Source organism: Adiantum capillus-veneris, chromosome 23, assembly GCF_014529385.1.
Source record: "Adiantum capillus-veneris isolate H3 chromosome 23, ASM1452938v2, whole genome shotgun sequence".
Classification (NCBI taxonomy): Eukaryota; Viridiplantae; Streptophyta; class Polypodiopsida; order Polypodiales; family Pteridaceae; genus Adiantum; species Adiantum capillus-veneris.
In genome coordinates this window covers 135,161,420-135,183,121 of record NC_140953.1, presented here as the reverse complement: position 1 = coordinate 135,183,121, position 21,702 = coordinate 135,161,420, and positions in this window count along the sequence as shown.

Here is a 21,702-nt window from a genome sequence, read left to right as displayed (position 1 = left end):
GCATCCTCATATTGTGAAATCCACTTTTGCATCACTGGATTGTGAAGCATGCAAAATCGGTTGATTTTAGCCTCTAGATCTTCCGTCATCTTCTTCTCAACACCGAGATTGCACATGACAATCCCAGATATGCGCTCATCATCTATGGTTCGCCATAGCGTGTCCCGGGATTTATCAAATCCGTCTAGCCACTCTCCAATGTACACTAGGGACTCTGATACCAACCAACCTTCTGCCATGCTACCCTCCGGACGTGCCTTTTGACGCACATATCCCTTAAGCGTTTTCATGAAACGCTCTAAGAAGAACATCCATCTGGAATGAACTGTGCCAGCTATTTCCACCTCATCAACTATGTGAACAAGAAGATGCACCTGAATGGTTAGCATTGTAGTAGGAAAATGTTTCTCAAACATGCACACAAGCTCCGCAGCATTTAGTTTGGCGAATGGTATGGAGTCTACGTTGATCTCCTTTTGTGAGATCCATTGCACCAGCTTTGCAAGTTTGTAGATTGTGTTACGGATGTCGAGAGACAAACATCCCTCAATGGCAACCGGTAAAATAAACTGTAAAGTATGTGCAGCAATGATATTAAAGTCCACATTTTATGCAATGATATTAAAGTCCACTATGAACGTACCTGACACATTTTATGCCAATCGTGTGACTTCAAACCGGTAAGCTTTCCTTCTTTAGTAAAACACGTTCGGAGCGAGTGCATTACGCCAGTGGGGGTCCGCAAAGATCGAATGGTCTCTTTTACTTTGCGTTCTTGGGCTCCTGTGAAAATCCATGGTGCTTTAGGGAGTTTTATCGATCCATCAGACGCTGTTTGCGGCCAATATTGCTCCATACGATCCACATTTCTAAGGTCAACTCTGGCTCCCAAAGTATCTTTCTTGCCGGTCAAATGGTCCCATAGTAGATTACCCACATTCTTGAATATGTGCATTGGATCGAGCAAGTGATTGATCATGAGTCGGGGCCAGTATGGTAACTCGTACCATAGAGATAGTCTCTTCATCCCTGGAGGCAATCCGTCATCGCACATCTCCTTCTGCTCTAACCATGCTTGTGCAGACATCCTTGGTGGCTCTCTTCCCAAAAAGCCGTCGCGTAACACATGATTCTCTGGAAGATACGCTTGATGACCTTCGTAGATTTGCTTCTTCAGTGAGGGTGCCCTACGTGCATTCAGTCTAGGTCCACATGTGACACATGCTCTGTATCCGCTTGTTTGAAGCCCTGCATGTATACACATGATAATAGATCAACTATGGGAAAAAACAAGATTTATAGTGTCTGAGTGAGGAGTGTCAATAGATCACCTGAGCATTCTGTTAGCCCGGGATAGTCATGCATGGTCCACATTAGAATGCCTCTGATCAAAGCATTCCGTCGTCCTGTGTGTCGGCTCATATCCACCACCTCTATGCCAATCCACAATTGTTGTAGCTCTTCCAATAGTGGATGAAGATACACATCTATATTCCCCACTTTATATCGCCCTGGCACAATCAAGCTTAGCCATAGGTGCCCCTTCTTCGTAGTCAACCACGGGGGAATGTTGTAGTTGACGATGACAACGGGCCATACACTGTAAGATGTTGATCTTTGACCAAATGGATTTACGCCATCCATAGCCAGGCCTAAGCGCAAATTTCGAGCTTCCCTGGCAAAATCCGACCATGTTCCATCTATATGTTTCCACGCTACGCAATCTGCAGGAATTCGTAGCACACCATCCGAAGATTTATTCTCCTCATGCCATGATGCTAGGGCGGCCATGGATTTACATTCGAAGAAATGCTTGATGCGAGGAAGCAGAGGGAAATGTCGCAAAACCTTTTGTGGAATTTTTGTCCCGTGGAGATCTACTCGATATCTTTCGGAATCACATTTCGGACACTTCTCCATGTCTATGTATTCCCCTCTGAAAAGAATGCAGTCATTAGGACAAGCGTGGATAGAATTGTAATCCATCCCCAAGTTTCGCAAAATCTTTTTTGCTTCATCTCGGGAATCTGGCATCACATTGTCAGCTGGTAGTATGTGCTCTTTCAGCAATCTACACAACATAAAAATATGATACAGTCGTGTAAAAATCTATCAGATCATTATACATTTAGAGTTCTATTAAAGTAAACTAATTGTAATAGATCACCTGAAAAGCGTTGTGACGCTAGTGTCACTCCATCCAAACTTTGCCTGCATGTTGAGAAGAACCAGGAGTGCTTTCAATCTAGACATACGTGCTCCATTATACAATGGCGTATCGGCTTCACTTTTCATATCATCATAGATAAGCCTTTCTGAATCCATGATCGTCTCGATCATTTCATCAATCTCGGGCTCAAACATTGCCTCGTTGGGAATGTGCTCTGCATGATCATCCCCCGAGCTGTCAGAGGCTACATCTTGTGGCCTCACATATGCTGCTTGACCAAAGCGCCTGCGAACACGTCTATTGGGTTGCAAGATTGCTGCTTGTTGGCCAGCGTCAGAGTCCGACGAGTTATAATTGGCAACAACTCGATCTATAATAGATGGATCGAACTCGCCAAATTCGCGAACGTGCTACAAAGAAACACGTCTTGTCCGTCGCACAGCATGCTTGCATTGATTACAAGGACATAAGACCCTCGTTGAGAGATAGGTGTTTCGGTTGGACGGTCCCACATCCTCGTCGCTACTCATAATGAGGATAAAAAACTTATAACCTGGACAACAAATTTAATATTCTATTGGCATTCTTCGTCTTCTCTCTCTCTCTCTCTCTCTCTCTCTCTTTACCTCACATTCTCTAGTCATGTCCAATCCCCGCACACCTCGGTCTAGAGGTGCACGGAGATCAGAACCACCGGGTTATAATCTCGTCTTTATTGGTCAATACCTATATTTGTGGGTACAAGAAATCTACACACCCACGTCTACATGATACTGCATGTAGTGGACAAAACCCCTTTGCCTCTTCTCTAGCTGTAGCACTTCACTTCATCTTAACATCTTTTCACAGTAGATCTTTTCACTGTTCGTCTAACTCTAAACCCTAAACCGTAAGTAATTCTTGCATGGACTAGCTCGATCTAACGTAAATAAGCGTAAATCTAAATAAACGTAAATCTAACTAAAAATAAAGCTAAATCTAATTTAACGTAAGTCTAATGACTAGAGGTTGTCTAGATGGTCATTGTGTCAGGGATGTAGTGACTCTTGCCGCCCTGAAGATCCACCTTCTTCCCTATCTTCTGAAGACATTTCACCAGTACTTTTGGATCGACGGAGCCCACCATGAGTGAAGGCAGCAATACCCTATATTCCATTGAGGGCTTTCTTCACCCGCTTCATGCAGGCATCGCAGTCTATGGAGACCTAAATCTAATCTAATATAACGTAAATCTAAATCTAGCTTAAATAAACGTAAATCTAGTTAAAAATAAACCTAAATCTAATTTAATGTAAGTTTACATATAACCTAATCTTTAACGTCTTTTAAGATAGTTTCCTACGACGTTATAACTCTCTTCTTCTTGTGTGTGTGCGCGTGTGTGGATGTGTGGGCCAATAAAAAGAGATAAATGGTATAACCTTTCTATCACCCATGCCAAGTATGATAGATTGATTATGCCATTTCCCTCTTGAATAATAGGTCTTGAGTTCAACTCCTCGTCGGCTAGATCTTTAAGTCTTTTAATTTTAATTAGTTTCCTACGACGTTAAATTAGTTTCTCTCTCTTTCTCTCTCAATGTGTGTGCGTTTTTTTGAATCGTATGCACGTTTTCTCTCTCTTTTCCTCTCTCAATGTGTGCGTTTTTTGTTTATGCATGTTATCTTTCTCTTTTCCTCTCTCAATGCGTGCGTTTTTTGTTTATGCATGCTCTCTCTCTCTTTTTCTCTCTCAATGTGTGTGTGCATTCTTTGTTTATGTATGTGTGTGTGCGTTTTTGTTTTTGTTTGTACTCTCTCTCTCTCTCTCAAAAACACTATGTGTGTGTGTATGTGTGTGTGTGAGAGAGAGAGAGAGGGAGAGAGAAAGAGGGGAAGGGAACATGAGAATGAGGAGAGGGAAGGAGCATACCTGGCTCTCCTTCCTCTCCTCGTGTGTGTGTGTGTGTGTGTGTGGAGAAGAAAAAGAGAGAGAGAGAGAGAGAGAGAGAGAGAGAGAGAGAGAGGGAGAGCGTTACCTGCTCCTTGCTTGAGGGCGCCGAAAAACTCAGATCTGAGATCTGAGTTTTTGGGCGTGCTCGGTTATTTTTTTACCCCAGCCGGCGTCGCTATGAGCGTCGCTATAAGCGTCGCAAATTTACAAAGAAATTTGTGACGCTCATAGCGACGCTTATAGCGACGCTCATAGCGACGCTGGGAATTTTTTTATTGAGCGTCGCTGTGTGAGCGTCGCTAATATGAAGAGCCTCTTGTAGTGCTAGCTTGCTTAAGGTCAAAAGGACTTTTAACACTAACCATTGAAGGTCTTTAATGAAGCTAACCCTAAGGTCTTTTAAGCTTCATTAGTTAACCTTGCTCTTTGGCAGACCATCTCTCATTTGGGCCCCTTTACCATTGGCCCCGTGTTGAGATAGATCCGTAAGCACATGTCTATATTCTAACCCTTGTTCTCGTTTATTATCCCATATTAAATGATCAGTTTAATATGAGAAAATCATTTGGGTTGGTTAGATATTAGATATTTGATGACAGGTCATGAGTCTTGAAGTACTAGCAAAAGTCTGATAAGAATCTAGCAAAGCATCAAGAACAGTCTGCACAAAAGAACTATCTGAAATGACTTCGCCTACAGAAATAAGTTGCTCATTGATATCCTTGACACCAGCAAGGAAAGTATCCCTGTCATGTTCCCAGCTCTTTACGAAGCAATGCAATTTTTGCCTCATTGTGACTTGCATAAAGACTAGCCAGGCTATAAAGCCTGTTTTGCAGATTTTGTTGAACAAATGTGGGGAGTAGTAGTGCACTTCATAGGCAACGCAATCAATGCACGAGTCTATGCATCTTTTACATCCCAAAGAGCTTGCTCAACCGCAGGCAAAATAGCTCCGGCAATAGTAATCCTGCTACCAAAACTTGCAACATCCTCAACATCGCCTACATCCTTAGAACCAAGACGTACATCAATGCCTTGCACAATGTTCCAAACACCCTTTGACACAAGGACATGTTGCATAATGTAAGCCCACATAGGGTAATTGTCCCCATCCAATCTATCCTCAGCAGCAAACATCTTGAATACATTTGTGTTGTTGTCGACCATGACGAATGCTTGCACCTTATGTGAAAATTACCCGAAAAGAGGAGAAACAAAGCGAGAACAACACATGCTATACATCACAACCCGTAGAAGATTGTACGGGACCTGTTAAGCAGAAAACGACACTGACAAAATTTTTGAACAAAATGACAAAATAGCCTATGTAGTACTGCCTATAGTGGAAATGGAGACTAAAATGAGTTCGAATCAAAAATCTGAGCACACTAAGCTCTAAGAGCTATCCCAAAGTATTTGTTGACCTGATGATGCTCGCCAAAGATCACAGAGATTGAAGAAAGTGAGCAGACGTATGCTGGAACTGCTGACAACTAGTTTTGGGAGGATGTAACCTACTTTGATACCAATTATTGGAATTAGGGTTGCAAGAAAACACACACAACTTGGAGAAGAAAAAGGAAGATCAAGACACATAACAGAGAGTGTGTTACTAGTGTGCAATGCAAATTTAAGATAGCCCTAGAGTGATGGGTGTATATACAATGCACAGGGGAAAAACTTCCTAGTGAGGGAAAAAAATACCCCAATAGTCCTAAGTGTGTTCATGCACATCACTACCACATGTATATGGTGACATGAAAAACTTAATTTCAAAGAAAACCAATAATATTTTGGAAGAAATTTCACTCACCTTCTTTTTGAAAGATAATTAAATATTTTTTCTTGGAAATACTCCCTATATGTGAGTGATAGATTAAAATAGAAAAACAAAAATTTACAGAAGAGACCCTGCTCCACACGAGCCAAGGTGACAACAACACAATAAGTTTGATGCCTTTTACACGGAGGCATAACCACACATGATCATGAGATATCCGAGACCTGGTGAACAAGGGAGCCACCCCACCGATGAAGTCATAGATTAACATAGGAGCAAGATGGAGGGGGGGGGGAGAGAGAGAGAGAGAGAGAGAGAGAGAGAGAGAGAGAGAGAGAGAGAGAGAGAATTGGCCTAAGCGCTCGGTTGCCATAAGAAGGCCATCTATTGCCACCAACTAGTCCCCTACCAAGGAAGGGACTCGAAAAACTCGACCAACCAAGCTAGCTCCTTTGGACAAGCAAATAGTCCTTCATTCAACAGGCTAATGAAACCAATGGTAGTAAAACTTTGAAAATACCATGTTTGCTATAAAAACAAGGTGAGGAGTTATGAAGGCCTATAGAAGTTAAGGGGAGACGAGTTATCGGGAGTAGGTTTAAACGAGTGCCTACATTTACATGTCATTTTTGTTGTATTTTAATATAAAGTTGTATTTTCCAAATACACACATAATCAGAAACTAGTGGTTTTAAACTGGTAGCCCCCATTTCCGTTGAAGGTGGAGATTTGTGGATATAGGGAAATGCCCCCCCCCCCCTCCCCAACACATACACACACACACACAAACTAGTGAAAATATCACGAGACCTGTCGGTTTGATGTTGGGTGTTCCACGTAGGCACATGATGTGCTTAGTACACCATGTATAATCTCATGCACAGTGTGCTTTGAAAGGCTTTGTATGTGTTGACTCCTCAAGGAACTGACTATGCTTGGGGCTTTATGTACATTCTTTTTTGTGTTAATAGAACACTTCAACTCACAATTGTATGGACAAAATTTTAAAAAAAAAGATTTGAAGGGCTTTGTAATCTTCCAAAAGGCAGGCAAAGAAGTTCAATACCCATCTAAAATGTTTATCTTGCAAGAATTTCATTGGAGCCCCTGCTCTTGCAAATCTACTTCAGGGCCCACTACCACTCTCCGCTTGCCACCAACACACATTCCCTATGTTATTAATACGCACAAATTTGGTGAAGCTTGTGCTAAAAATAGCCCATTGGGATTTCCAACAAATTCTCTCTCTCTCTCTCTCTCTCTCTCTCTCTCTTTCTCTCTCTCTCTCTCTCTCTCTCTCTCTCCTCTTGCTCATTACTGAATCCACTATAAGCTCATAAGATAGTGCTATGATTCGATTTCCACATGGTATTTTTATCTCGTGACTTTATATAGCATCAATTCCATGATAAATGTAGTCAAAGTGTACCAAAAGAGTTTAACCTTGTCTGCAAGTTTGCAGTCGTGTTGAGTTGTTCTTGCTCCGTGTTGCATGTGATCTCTCTCTCTCTCTCTCTCTCTCTCTCTCTCTCTCTCTCTCTCTACAAACAACAATACATGAAAACATAGAGTTTTGGTGACATGGGTATTGTCCAACACTTTAGATTGCTACCATAGGCAATTGACGCACTTCAAGTTGCTGCTACCATCCATGCGTTATGCAATGTGCAAGATGAGGTCCAATAAGGCTTACAACCCATGCACAGACATGAGGTGGCACTGGGCTAGCAAATGTACAACCAGGTGTATATGCACTCAAGGTCTCATGAAGCTAGTAGTACGTGAGTTTTTTCTCAGTACAAATTACATCCCCCCCCTCCCCCGCCCCCTCTCCTTCATCCCTCTGTGTGTGTGTGTGTGTGTGTGTGTGTGTGTGTGTGTGTGTGTGAACGATGGTTGTTGGTAGCATCATGGATCTCGCAATCTAAGAATGCTAAAAAAAAAAAGAATTATAGTCTTATAAATCCTACAACAAAAAGAGGAAGTAGATTTTTCTATATTGTCTTAATTCAAAAAAGTAGAAAACATAGGTTAATTAAGTCGTCCCAAAATTTGGGGTTCAAAAAACCTAATACTCTTAACTATACACTTAATTTTTCCAAAAGATTTGAAAGCTCCATATGTTGATTTTTACATAAAGAGATATTCACAAAAAATACACAGTCTCATAAATTGTCAAAGAGTTTCAATGCATGTTGTAAATGAAGTATTATTTGCATGGTTATATAAATAGTCCTGTCAAGATAAACCCATTTTGGAAAAAATATGAATGCAACTTTGGAAACAGCATTTGAAATGACATGTCTTTTTCTTCAAGACTTTTAAGGATTTCTTAGGGACACATGTCAAACAATTAAGAATGAGATGCCTTCACCCATATGGATACTAACTTCTAAGACCTTTAGCATGGCAAAAAAAGGAGGAAAACTATTTGTGTAGATGTTAAAAGAAAAGTTGAGTTTTTTAATGGCCTTCATAAGGAAAACAAGTGATCACCAGGCCTACCACCAGGCATGATAAAAATTTCTTTTTGACATGCAATTTTTGAAGCCCCCTTTCATATGCTTTATGTAATGCAATCAACTTATATAATTTGCCATATATAACGTTAACTTAAGGATATAAATACAAAGAAATGACAGGCAATTTTGAGATTCTAGTATGTCAAATGACATGAGTTTTTTTAAAGCACTTGTTTTAATAGGCAAAATAGCCTTTGACAAAAAAAAAGGCTTCAATTTTAGGCCTTGATCTAAGGCTAGATCCCACTTTAAAATCTCTACATCTCTAAGTTTTAAAAAAAAAAACATAAACACAGAGAATTGAATTAAAAAAGCACCCTTAAACTCTACACCCTGAGCTTTAGATCCCTATGCTCTACACTTCACTTTAAAAATTCTACATTTTTAAGCTTTAGAGCCCTTTTTACAAATTTAAAACTGTAGATCCCTAAGTTATAAATCCCACTTTAAAAGCTTTAAAGTTTTAAGTCCTAAACCTCTAGCATCTCGAGGTGACCCTCCTCCTACCTGTGGATCCATGTAAAATTTTCACTTTCTTTAATTCAAAGTTTTACCTTCTAATAAAAAAAAAAACTCTAGGTACTCATTGGATCATTGAAAACCTTACTTTAAAAATTCTACATCTTTAAATTTTAAACTTAGCTTTAAAATCTCTAAAAGTAAAAATAAAAATTCTTTAAAGATTAAAGCTCTAAAGGATAAATTCTTTCCATAAAGTCTTAACTAACAAAAATGACAACTTTAGTCTATTACCTGAAGTTTAAATGGGTGAAAGAAATTCTCAAAATGAAAAGGTGGGTAAAAGAACTTCTCAAATTTCAAAATAAAAAGGTGACTCTTGGGATTTGTGGAGTCTCTAAGGCTTTATCATTTAAGATGTAAGGTTGTCAACTTTTCATGCTTTCAAAAGCATTGAGCAACCCAAAATCTTTTCCTTGATGTAGCAGAGTTCATTTCACATTTCAAAACTCAAGACATATCCATCTTTAGATTTACACACTTCATTTCAATGAGTGCCCACTATCTTATTTCAACCAATCAACATTTTTGACCTATCAAAAAATGCTTAAAAATACAACTCAATCTTTTTCCTATTTTAGTTAGCAAAAAGAGAAGGCAACTCTATAGCCTTTGCCCTTTAGGCAAGCCAAAAAGTGGAGTCACCCTTAAGATGACACGTGGTTGCACAACGAAAGAGGAAGTACGAGATCAGGATGCTATTGCAATGATTAAGGAAGGTAGTCAACCTACCGCAAAGCCTTCTAAGGCTGTGAATGCAAGCATACCAAAGAAGGAAGCACAAGATTGGGCTATGGATGCCCTAATTGAGAAAACTAGTCGACTTCTTGTTGCGGAAAATCAAGAGGAGCAGAGTAAGCTCAAAGGGTGGGGGTCCTCACATGAGGTCTTGATGATGATCAAGACCTCTTGATGATGATCAAGGAAACTCAATTGCAAGACGTCATCATTGAGCCACTCAAGGGAAAATTCCAGATCTCCTTAACCATCTCATAGGTTTCCCTAACTCACTTATAAGTACTAGTTTGCTTAAAAAGAAGAACAAAAAAAATAGTGACTTTCCCTTTGGTCTATTAAGTTTATGGTTGTACCGGTTGTCGGCTCCTTGTAAAAGTCGAGTAAGATGTACCCATGGCAAGGTAACTTTGCATGGGCAATGTTGTATCTTTCTTGATTCTTTAAATATAAAAAATTGCACCTAATGTGGGAACTGCCAAACAAAAAAATAATGGCATATGGTTGTCTTGAGGTCTCAATATTTTTTCAAGCTCCATAAAGAAGTAGTAGAGATTCTTTTTATGCCACTACGGACCCACTTAAGCAACATGGTGAAAGGATCACATTGGCATTTTAAAACATAATAAAACAAAAAAGAAGCAAAATAAAAATAATAAAATAAAAAGACTCATTGACAACTATAGCAAAATAATATATTAATGTTTGGTAGCTTTAGTAAGTATAAGAAATAATAAAACAATTTAATGAAATGAATTTTTTGAAGGTCCTTAAATAAAATTATTCTTTCACAAATCATAATATTGCAATATGTCACATCGAAGGATCAAACTCCTAAAAAATGCACTCCCTAATGCCTTGTTCTCTAAGGCCTTTTTTAGAGGGCCAAAACAAAGGCTACACAATAAAACTGAGTACATGGGACTATTTTGAACACAAAAGAGGGTAGCCTGCGAGTAGACCATAGATTTCACATAAATCTTTGTTAATTGAAAACATCTCCATCCTATGGAATACAAATGTCCAATCCTATCTATTTCAAAAGATATTTCAAAAGATATGGGGTATAAATATGCTACCCTACACATTCATGTATCATTTGGATTGAGTAGAGTATAAACAAAAGAGAATCACCCCACTACGGTATGCTACGTGGTCAAAATCATGTTCGCATAAAGGATTGGTTGGTTTGTCCTACATGAAAACGTTGCGTAATTCAAATTTGGGTACCAAAGTCAAGCTTGCTTTTTGCTAGGCATTCTACCTATTTTAAGGTATTTTGCCCAATTTATACAAGCAAAAATGCAAGGCCACATTCAAAAAATACCCTTAGATACTGAAAATTTGAAGGGCAAGGGTTGCCATCAAACATCAATCCCAAGTATAGTATGGAGTCTTGGGACATCGTCAATGGTTGCATCAATCCGAGGTTTGAATTGGTTTGTCCAAAACTTAAAAGTTTTATTTTCGAGGAGAGAGAGAGAGAGAGAGAGAGAGAAGGAGGGAGAGAGAGGGACGGGGGGAGGTAGATTTTTTCCTAATCTCTAAAGTCACACACATAATTCATCTAAGTATGTCATTTCTCAAGACATTAAAATTTTGAGATGCTTCCATAGACATAGAAAATCTACTATTGAAAGTTATCTTTGAAAAGAAGAGTACACACATGTCAAACAACAATTGCTCAAATTTTTTAGGGAGAGAAAAGCCATGCTCCCATCAAGCCATGGCATTTACCAATGACCACCTTTCAAAAAAGACAAATACATTAGCTGATAAAGGGTGCCACCTTGAAGTTGAGGATTCAACTCTTATGGGAGCCACCCAAAGTAGAGGAGATCATACAATCGAGACTAACTTGGTGATGCCACCAAGTAGAGAGCTCTGCCATAGTGACCCCCTTAATCGCCAAGTCAGTGTGAGGGAACAATAGTGACGAAGAGAACACCACCGATACATCAGACCTTGGCTCTTATAAGGAGCCAACACCCCATACCAAAAGAGGCTTGCTACAATGCCAAGATATTACCTTTATAAAAAAAAGAAGACTAGTATTAGTCATAGGTCCTGATACATTTATAAGTTGGCTCATGAGGTCCATCTTCTAGACCTGAGTGTCTTTGATAGTAATGTCGGGTTGGGGGTTCCATTGGGCGTCAGGGCCTCTATTGACTGTCAGACAAGCGTATCGGGTTTCTCATGCATCTCTTCTAAAGGGTCGACATATTCTTTGATCATCTCATTGCGAGTCACATCATCCCGGTCACGGGTATCTTCCTATGTCTTGTAGGCACTCAAAGCAGGCTTGGCATCCTTGGAGACACGCCTCCAAGTGGTCTTGACTACTAGATTACTGACTACTACTGCTTCAAGGTAGTTCCTAGCATAGTGACCAATCCTGCGACATTTGTAGCAGGCACTGGGGAACAAGGCAAACACTAAATGTTTCCTGAAGGCACCAAAGCTTCCCATATATAGATTCAAGTGTTTGGGGACTGCCTTACTCATGTTCCACACAGTAAATAAACCTTTACATCCAAGCCCGATGTAACCCGCTGTAACTTTGGAGTGAGGATTCACGCCATTCGAGTAAAGATTTTTGAGCGAATACAAAACTGAGTGAGTTTTTACAAATAAATTCTGCAAGAGTAGAGAATTTACTCAAATAAAAAAATAGGGATTAATTTCTTGAATTTATCTATTTGTCAGACAAAGAGACATTTATAAAGTAGTCATTTAAAATTTTTTAGTGATCGCATATTGTCAATATCAAGATAGAAGGCATTTACACAAGCTTTAAACACTTTTCCAAGTTTCTATAGATGTGATGGCATGGTATGTGCACATGATGACAAAATCATAGTCAATCTAACGAAATGCATACCAAAAGCTGCAAAAGAACAAGATTTAGTGGGATAAAAAAGGTGGAGATAAAGTTCATGGACCCATTCATCTATCAGTCAAAGAGACAATAAAAAAGTAGTCCTTTCAAGATATATAGTGATCGCATAGTTTTAATAGATGTGATAGCATGTCACACATGACCACCAAAATATATTCAGTTGAACTAAACACACACCAAAACAATATTATATGCGTCGAATAAATGTACTTTTCAAAAGAGATACTATCCAAGCGCGGAGTTCTATGGTAGTGTGGATGCTCTTACACCCCCTAAGGCCTGGAACAACTCGACCTCGGTGAGAGCGGCTTGATGCATAAACTCATGCGCCATTGGATATATACCTAGGATTTGCAAAAAAACAAAGTACATATGCTTGCATGGCACATTGTCGTGCTGTGACACATACATAGTGGGAACGCATGCTACAAGAGTTATCTTGTTTTTTTTAGATACATAATTATATTTCCTATAATGTACATATGCATATTTAAGTATAATAATAAGTTTTCTATCTCATCCTATTATTTATCTCAAGGGTAACGTATTTTTACTTTACCGTCAAAAAGTACTATGGAAAAAGCGTCAATAGCTCCGTCTCTTTAACTTGGGGCAAAAAGCATTGATTCTTTATTTCTACTATGCTATTAAAATCTTACACCCTAGCTAGATTCTATATCTAGGGTAAATTTCAATATATACATATTTTTGTGTATTTTTCATATTTTTCTTGTATTTCTTTTAAATAGCTACTAGGAAGGAATCAAATGCTGGTGGGACACTAGCTTTCATGATTCTCAAAGATACCCCTATTTTAATGCATTATTGCAAGCATGATTACAAAACTTTGTCAAGAAGAAATGTCATGCTTTCATATGGCATGAAGTGTCCATTGGAATCAAATAAAAGTCTAGGCTAAGGAGACCACAAGAAGACTTTTGCTGCCAAAACTGTACCTTATTTTGATGATTTTTTTACACAAGATTCTAATTCGAATTGGAAAAAGTAAATAAAATGGGAGTCGTAGCTAATGAGCTTTATTTTTTGCCCATATTTTTACTCTTTTATTTGGAGCCACGGTTGAGGAGATATGATCAAAATACTGGACCCCAGTTTGCCCACATCATGCAGGGACAACTCATTTCTAACTTTTCTAGTTTCTGTTCACATTGACTCCTCTCTTCTTGTGTAAATCCTTGGGGGTTCCCTTCACCTATAAAAGGGGACCTCTTCTTCCTTGAAAACCATTGAATCATTCAAGCCATTGATGAGAGGAATTCATGAGAAAGTGAGTAGTAATGCCTAATTATACTTAGCCATTAACATAAGCCTAAGCCTACACTTTCTCCTAGAAAAAGACTAGCCATTCTTGTAAGCTATCCTTGGGAGATCAACTCTAATCGAAGAAGGTCTTGGATTTGGTGTATCAATCAAAGTTGAATTCTTCCCTCTTCTTCTCTCTCCATCAAAAATGGTGCCGAAGGGTTCGACAAGTAAGATGTGTTTTACATTAATATTTTGTTGATTTCTTGTTGTTTTCTTTTTTAATCTCTAATCCAACATATATATATCTAACCTCATCTCCTTAATCAAACATATCTCTCTTTCTTAGAAATTCATTCTCCCTACAATTCTAGGTTCTCCTTGCTTCAGGTACATCTCTCCCCGCAATATCCTTATTGCCGGACAAGAATAGGGCTTGGGAGGGAAACTTCTCATCTCTTCACTCCTTTCATATCTACATTTCTCACATACTATCCTAGATGAATAATCCACATGATGAGAATTTCTATCGCTTCCACTCTGTGTGATCTATTAGAATTAACGTATGGATTAGCCGTAAAATACACTTTCAACAACGTATAGTGTTTCTCTTTGGCCCAGAAAGGCTCAATGAAATACTTCTTTCATCGGATCCCATCATACTACCTCTTATAGACTATAACTTTTCTTTTGACGTAAGTGTAGTTATCTTGCTATGAACCAAGAGGATTTGTACACACAATTAATCCCAATCACTAGACAAAACATATATATTATGGTAAGCACAAAACTACAATCCAAAGAACAATTCGTAGCATATTTGGTCGACAAAGATTGAACGCCATTAACTCATCTATTAACCCTTTCATATTACCCATGATACGATATGACCATAGCCTTGATGTTTTCATCTTTGTGTTGTTTTGATATTCTCTTTTGTGTTCTTTCTTTGTGTGTGTGAGTACAAGAGAGAAAGAATGAAGCTTCTTTGATTGCACTTCCTTCCAAACCCTATACTTCATGGCATCTATGGTTTAACTCCTTCATATAGTTTTTGGAGTTCTCTCACAAACTCTCACAGCCAAAAGCCCAGCGCTTTCCTAGCAAGACCGGAAATTTCTCGACAACGTATGTGAGCCTCTTGCTCTCACGCCGCTGGAAATATTTACATGTGCATCATGGGAAGTCAGCAAGGGTAACAGAGTAAGTCACACCCTTTGTAACAGACCCATATGTGCTGCCATAAAAAACATGGCTCTCATTCAAAACTACAATTGCTTCCTTGACTAGTTTAGCATTCATTGTTCTGCCCGTCTGCATTCTTTCTTGAAAATCCTTTGTGAGTTTACTCCTCCACTTTACTATCTTACCATCTCAATATCCAGGACAAAATCCACTTGGTACTCTACTGTTTGTCACATCACTGTGCACATGTGAATTGCTGCCTTGTCTACTCAAAACAAAGCCATTGGACTCTACTGTTTTTACCTTAGTTGCAGTCAAACAAACACCGATTACCACAGGCCACACTCCTAGTGGTGGACCTGGTGGTCCTACTATCATGCATCAATCTGCCATGTGTGTGTGTTTCTTGTATTGCAAAACCAAATGAAGCCTCCCACAACACCAGCTGGCTTATCGCCAACAGAGGGATATTTGTGACGTCCCCAAAAACATGGTGCAGGAACACCAGTTTGCATATTTGCTGATGAACCATTAATCATGCAAGCACATGTTTCATTGTTCCTGTAATCCTCCCAAAGCATGTTATTTTCTTGTCTAGTTCTACTCGTCGAATTGCCCACATTGTCTTTGCCACTTCTTGCTCATCCCAAAGGCTATTGCCAGATGATGGTCCTACACTCTTCCCTCTTGCACTGGTGGATTTTATGACTGTAACATACTCTAGACGATGGCTATCATCATCCAAGATATCATCAGCATCTACAAAGATAGGATTTTTCTTTCGCACACTCTGTTCCCTTACTGTGGATCGATTAATTTCAGGACTATTTATACCCATTTTGTACATCGAGGAGTGTGCCATGTCAACTAGCTTCAATTCATGATGATTGCATCATGAATCAATTGGCAAGGTCCTGCATTCCTGGCCCTGTGGAGCTATAATTGCCTTTCAAGTATGCATACTCTGAAGGACTGCAAGAGCCATGTCTGCACATGTTGGCTCATATAAACCAAGGCTTGCCTTGTACCCCACAGATGCACGCATGCTTAATCTCATAAAGATTTGTTGTTGGTATAAACAAACCCGAAGCACCTTGTGAAACAAACCTGCCTCCCTAGTGTGCCACCCGGACATCCCCCCATGACAACCATGTTTCCAAGGATGGGAGCTCACTGTCAATAGCATGGCGAGATTTCCAAAAATTTCTCAATTCACACTTACAAACATTTGCAGCATGTTCGAAAGGAGAATCTCTCCATTTGCGACCCAAAATCTTATGCTCTTCTTGAAATGGCGGCAATATGCACTTAGTGGTATGGTGCACCATGCTCTGTTTCCAATAAAAACCATATGACCTTTCTTTTTCAGGGACTTGATTCTGTGACCCACCAAAGTAAACAGTTTGCATTGCAATCCAATTTGTATTGGCTTCATCTACCATGAAACCCCTAAATATGGGCATCTCATAGCCTTCTTTTATAACAACACTATTTTAGCATGTTCCAAAATTTAATTTGTGCATGCTTATCCTCAACAGTGAACTCACATGTTTCTAGTGTGAGAAGCTCACGGACATATGGGTCGTAAACATGAGCTGACATGGTAGGCCATCCAGACACGTAGTGGACGTGATCAAAATGAACCCACATTTGATGCAAGTTTCAATCCCCCAGGCCGCATTCTATTGGCAAGATCAACACCACTGCCAGGACCTTGATTGGACATTTTAAAGATGTGTGGTTGGCTTTCTCTTTCTAACTGTCCTAGGTAGTAGTATGAATAAATACATAACAGCTTCTTGCCTGTATTGTGCTCGGTTGATGACTTCCATCTCCCCCCCCCCCCCCCCTTGGAAACATGGTAAGGTGATGATCTACCAGGCTAAGTTGTCCCGTGAGAGCTAAGTGTTGCACCCTGACCAAAGAAAGTTCCTGATCAGCCTCTCTAGCTAGCTAATACAAGAGCTTGAGAAGATCCAACAAGATGTGATGTACCACATAGTAGTCAACAACACCTGGCTGGCCACTACAACTCTGTCTGCCAAAGAGAGTCGTGTCGAACTAATTCAATGCAACAACTTCCTCCTAATGAACTACAAGAGGGGAGTAGTCTGATGCTCAAGGGACAAGTCTAAGCCAATGTGACAACCCAAATATCAGATCAAGTACAACCTCTAGACATTTAGCAGTGATCCCTTTTGTTCTCTTAGCATCTTGCAAGGAATGCCCAATCCGTTGCTTGTTGGACAATGGAGTAAGTGTATCAAGAAATTATGCCAACTCTTTATCACCCATAACACTAGCAGGACCTATATCACTAGAGACAAGTCTATCCATGATTATATCCTCAGTAGCTTTTCTTTCTAATTGTTTAGCTGTGGTAATAAGATCCATTGATGCATGGGTACGTATAATTTCTTGAACCTGCTCAGAGACAACTCTACTTTGTCCTTCTGCAATTGGGTGCTTGTGATACCCCAAGTGAAGAACACATCATGTCACTCCCAATTTTTCTTGAGGAATGCAATAATAGATGACAACAGGGCATGTTCCAATACACTCTGGCATTTGCTTGTAGTGAACACACATGAGTTAGCTTGACTCTTTGGTTATCAAACCCTTCAGAACCAATCTAGATAGCCTTCCACGCCACTGATATTCATTAAACATGGATGCCCTATGATAGTAAGGACAATCAAGATTGGCACAACGAAGATAACGAGAACATCTACTAAACCTCACTGTCCCGGAGAAGCTGTCAATGTTTCTTGTCACATACTCTATCCACGGATAACTATCATATTTTTGCTCCATACCAGTCATGGAAGATTTATTTGTTGAAGGTGGCAACTCATATGCAATAAACCCATCATAGTACTTAGGACATTCTTGGGCAAAAGCTATTTCCTCCACCTGTGAAAGGGCAGCTTGTAGGTTGCTTTGCAGGGGTAGTGCCCGAATAAAGTATAGAATACTTTTTGTTGACTTTCTATTTTTGGCTATTTCCCCCATGTCAAGATCTATCAATGTTGACTAAGAGCCCAATTTATAAGATTGCTCACTGGATTCACCCAAAAAAACTTTATAAAACTCACTGACAACATGGTGAAAAACATATACATACTTGCCTTCTGCATTCTGCAATGGTTCAAGCTTTGTATGGACACCACACAATGTAAGTGGCACAATGGAAAATCCCTTGTCAGCCAACTCAAAATATTGTCAAACTGTTTGAACTTTTATCTCTTGTTGGGAGTTATCAAACAACAGAAAAATCTGTTGACCATTGTAAGGCCCAAAAATGGTTACGTGCCGACTCATATCTACTTTGATTTTTGATAGAACTTTGTACATGAATGACTGTTTCAACTTTTGAGGTAAACACTCCTTTCAAATGTGACGTGAGATCTATGTTGCTTTAAAATGTGTTCACATACAACCCTAAACAGTGGACATGGGTGAAGGAAATTGATTTTTATGCAAAAGAATTTGATTTTTCTCAAACAGTGGACAGGCGTGAACCACCCACAGCCCTTTTCACACACCTACTAAGAAGAACGCAGAATGAAGTTAATGATCACGTTTTTGGGATCCGTTTTTCAATGTCCACCATAGAGAGAGAGTTAGTGCACTCTCGGTTTCTAGATTGTGAAGCGCACACCCACACACACTCCCCACCTGTGTGTGTGTGTCTTTCTCGTACTCTCTTAAGGTTAACAAGCAGTGTGACTACACTCTCTGCATAGTGCCTGTAAAGGTTTGCAAGAACGTTGCAAATTGCAGTTCATGCATTGGGCTAGGCTACCTCTACGAGATTCAGGCCATGGAACCTAGAGCAGCTGTGAGTGCCCTTTAAAATTGCGATGATAATAATGTACGGCTAATTAAAAGCCAAATGATGTGCAAACTATAGCTCAAAGAGGTTCAATAACTTCAGACGCCTCTTCTTCTCTATCCTTTCATTGTATTCATTCCCTCTTCTTCAAACTCTACCTCCTCTGCCATAATGGGCGACTCTCTCTCTCTCTCTCTCTCTCTCTCTCTCTCTCTCTCTTATACACACACACACACACACACACACACACACACACACACACACACACACACACACACACACACACACACACACACACACACACACACACACACACACACACACACACACACTTATCTAGTTGACAAGTCCTTGGCTAACCCTTGGCTGACAGCTTCCCTTTTTGGTGCTTTAATCTTGGACAATCGACACTCGTGCACGATCGACCCTACTTGAGGAGACGCTCACCTAAGCACTCACTCTCAAATAAGGTAATCCCATTCTGAACGGACTCAGATGTGTGCACACACCCACATCCACACACGCACACACCCATCCACAAGCATGTGAGAGGGCACACACAAAGCTGTGATTATATACAGATCTTGCCTCACTACCTACATCATTCCTTCTCACCTCACAACTTTCAATGCTACGCCGATCTTAGAATTTTTTCTCACCCACTGTATTGACCTCCCGTGTCCAAAATTGGTGGTCACTACTGCTCTCATGAGTATTGCCTTCACACCAAAAAAGCGATCAAATTGGTGGTCTCTACTGCTCTCATGAGTATTGCCTTCACACCAAAAAGCAATCTAGTGCATTATATCTCGCCCCCTCTTTTGTGGCCTGGCTCTTTCGCTTGCGCACAACCGCATACACATAAGCGGGATCTCTGCGCACACAGGGTCTTTTTCTGCTGCCCACTTGCACATCGAGCATCCTCTGCGCTCAGGTACCGACACCCTCAAGCCATGAGAAGTGTATTCACACACACACACACACACACACACACACACACACACACACACACACACACACACACACACACACACACACACACACACACACACACACACACACACACACACTATTGTTAGTACATACGAGCTGCTTCATCTCCTTCGCGGAATGGATCTCGCAGGTCTCGCCATTTCTCATGCTTCCTCCTTCGTATACTCAGCCCTTGCAGGTTTTGACTTGCTTCACTACCCTCTGCATCTTCCTTCACATGCTCGTGGCTCTCACAGGATGTTGCATCCATCCACACACACACCCACCCCCCCCCCCCCCCCCCCCCCCCCCCCACCCACACACACACACACACACACAATGATTCTAGCATACAATACATGCCTTGAGTGTTTTACATGCTTGTCATACGCAATCTTTGTTTTATTTTCTTTGGCATATCCATCCGTGCATATGTGCTCACAGACATGTACAACTCGGAAGCTAATGGCAGCTCCTTGGACAACTCATCACAAGGCATACATGAAGGTACAATCGATGGCCATACAATATAGTCTCGACCGCATCAAGCTAAATGGGGAGAGAAGATCCTCAAAACACTTCACCTACTATCCAGTTGACTGTTTTATCGGCAACAATGGGACAGGTAGGTGCCCTTGCACCTACCTAGTCAAAACTTTGATTATTTTGGGCTTTTCAGTTTGGACTTATGAACAAAAGCTGTCTAATAATATGTATTGAAGAACAATGCATATGATAAGTGTTTACATTCAGACTATAACACACTAAGATGAACTGACAAGAAAAATTGTGTTCTACTCTGTACAAAAAGTATTGTTTTTCTGGTTCTGATGAATTCCTTAGCTTAAATCGGCCTTCTAACTGTCTTTTTAATCTATAATCAGCCATATGAGGATATTCTGAACTGTGACCTTGTGTAATAGAGATAGCTAGAATTGAATGAGCAGTGTTGAGATGATTGATTAAGCGCATGAAACATGTTTTGGTGTATGCATCAGATAGGTAGTACAATAGAAGTCTTTTCAATTCCAAAAAAAGAATTTGAGTCTTAATATATATGAAAAAATGATATTATTGATAGTCATTAGCTAAAAAACTGGTTGGGAACTGTATGGGAGTTTACACTCAAAATGTCCTTTCAAGGTTGATGATAAACATAGATTTTTGAATTCATTTTTTGTCATGTTAGTACTTGGAAAATGAAAATACTTTTGAGAGTCTGCAAGGTCCATGTGCAGGAAGATTTGATTTTTACATTTGACCCTAGCTAAAGACATTTGATGCTTGATGTTGAGCCTTAAACCTCATGTGAGGGTCTCGGTGGAGATGGCAGTGAGTGGAATTTTGAAAAATCATCCGTTATACAAAGGAGATGCTGCCCAAATTTTCACTTTTTAGAGCGCTTTAATGCGAGAAGCAGTAGTGATGCAACATGCCTACTACCTTCTTTAGTTGTTAAAAATATTTATTGATTTACAGTTGAAAATCTATTCATATGTAGATACATGGAGTTTACAATCCCTTTTGATAGATACTTTACATTAGATAATGTAGATGAATGTCTAATACAATGGATATGTCAACTCCAATCAAGGTAAGTATACATGGTGAGCTCATAACCATAAGCTATTTTTTGATACGTTCCTCTCTTAGAAACTAAGTGGAGGTCTCGGTTGAGAGGACATTGGATTGCCTTTTTTGGACTAAAATTTGATGGTTTTCTTGTGGGATGAGACAACATTGACCTATGCAGCTCTGATGACCTAGGGCTACACAATATTTGGCAGCTTGGATGTTGACTTTTGGTGAACACCAATAGTTCTAGTTTTGATACATTGAATGTTTTTTTCCCTTACATGGTTTGGGACTGCAGTTATCTTAGT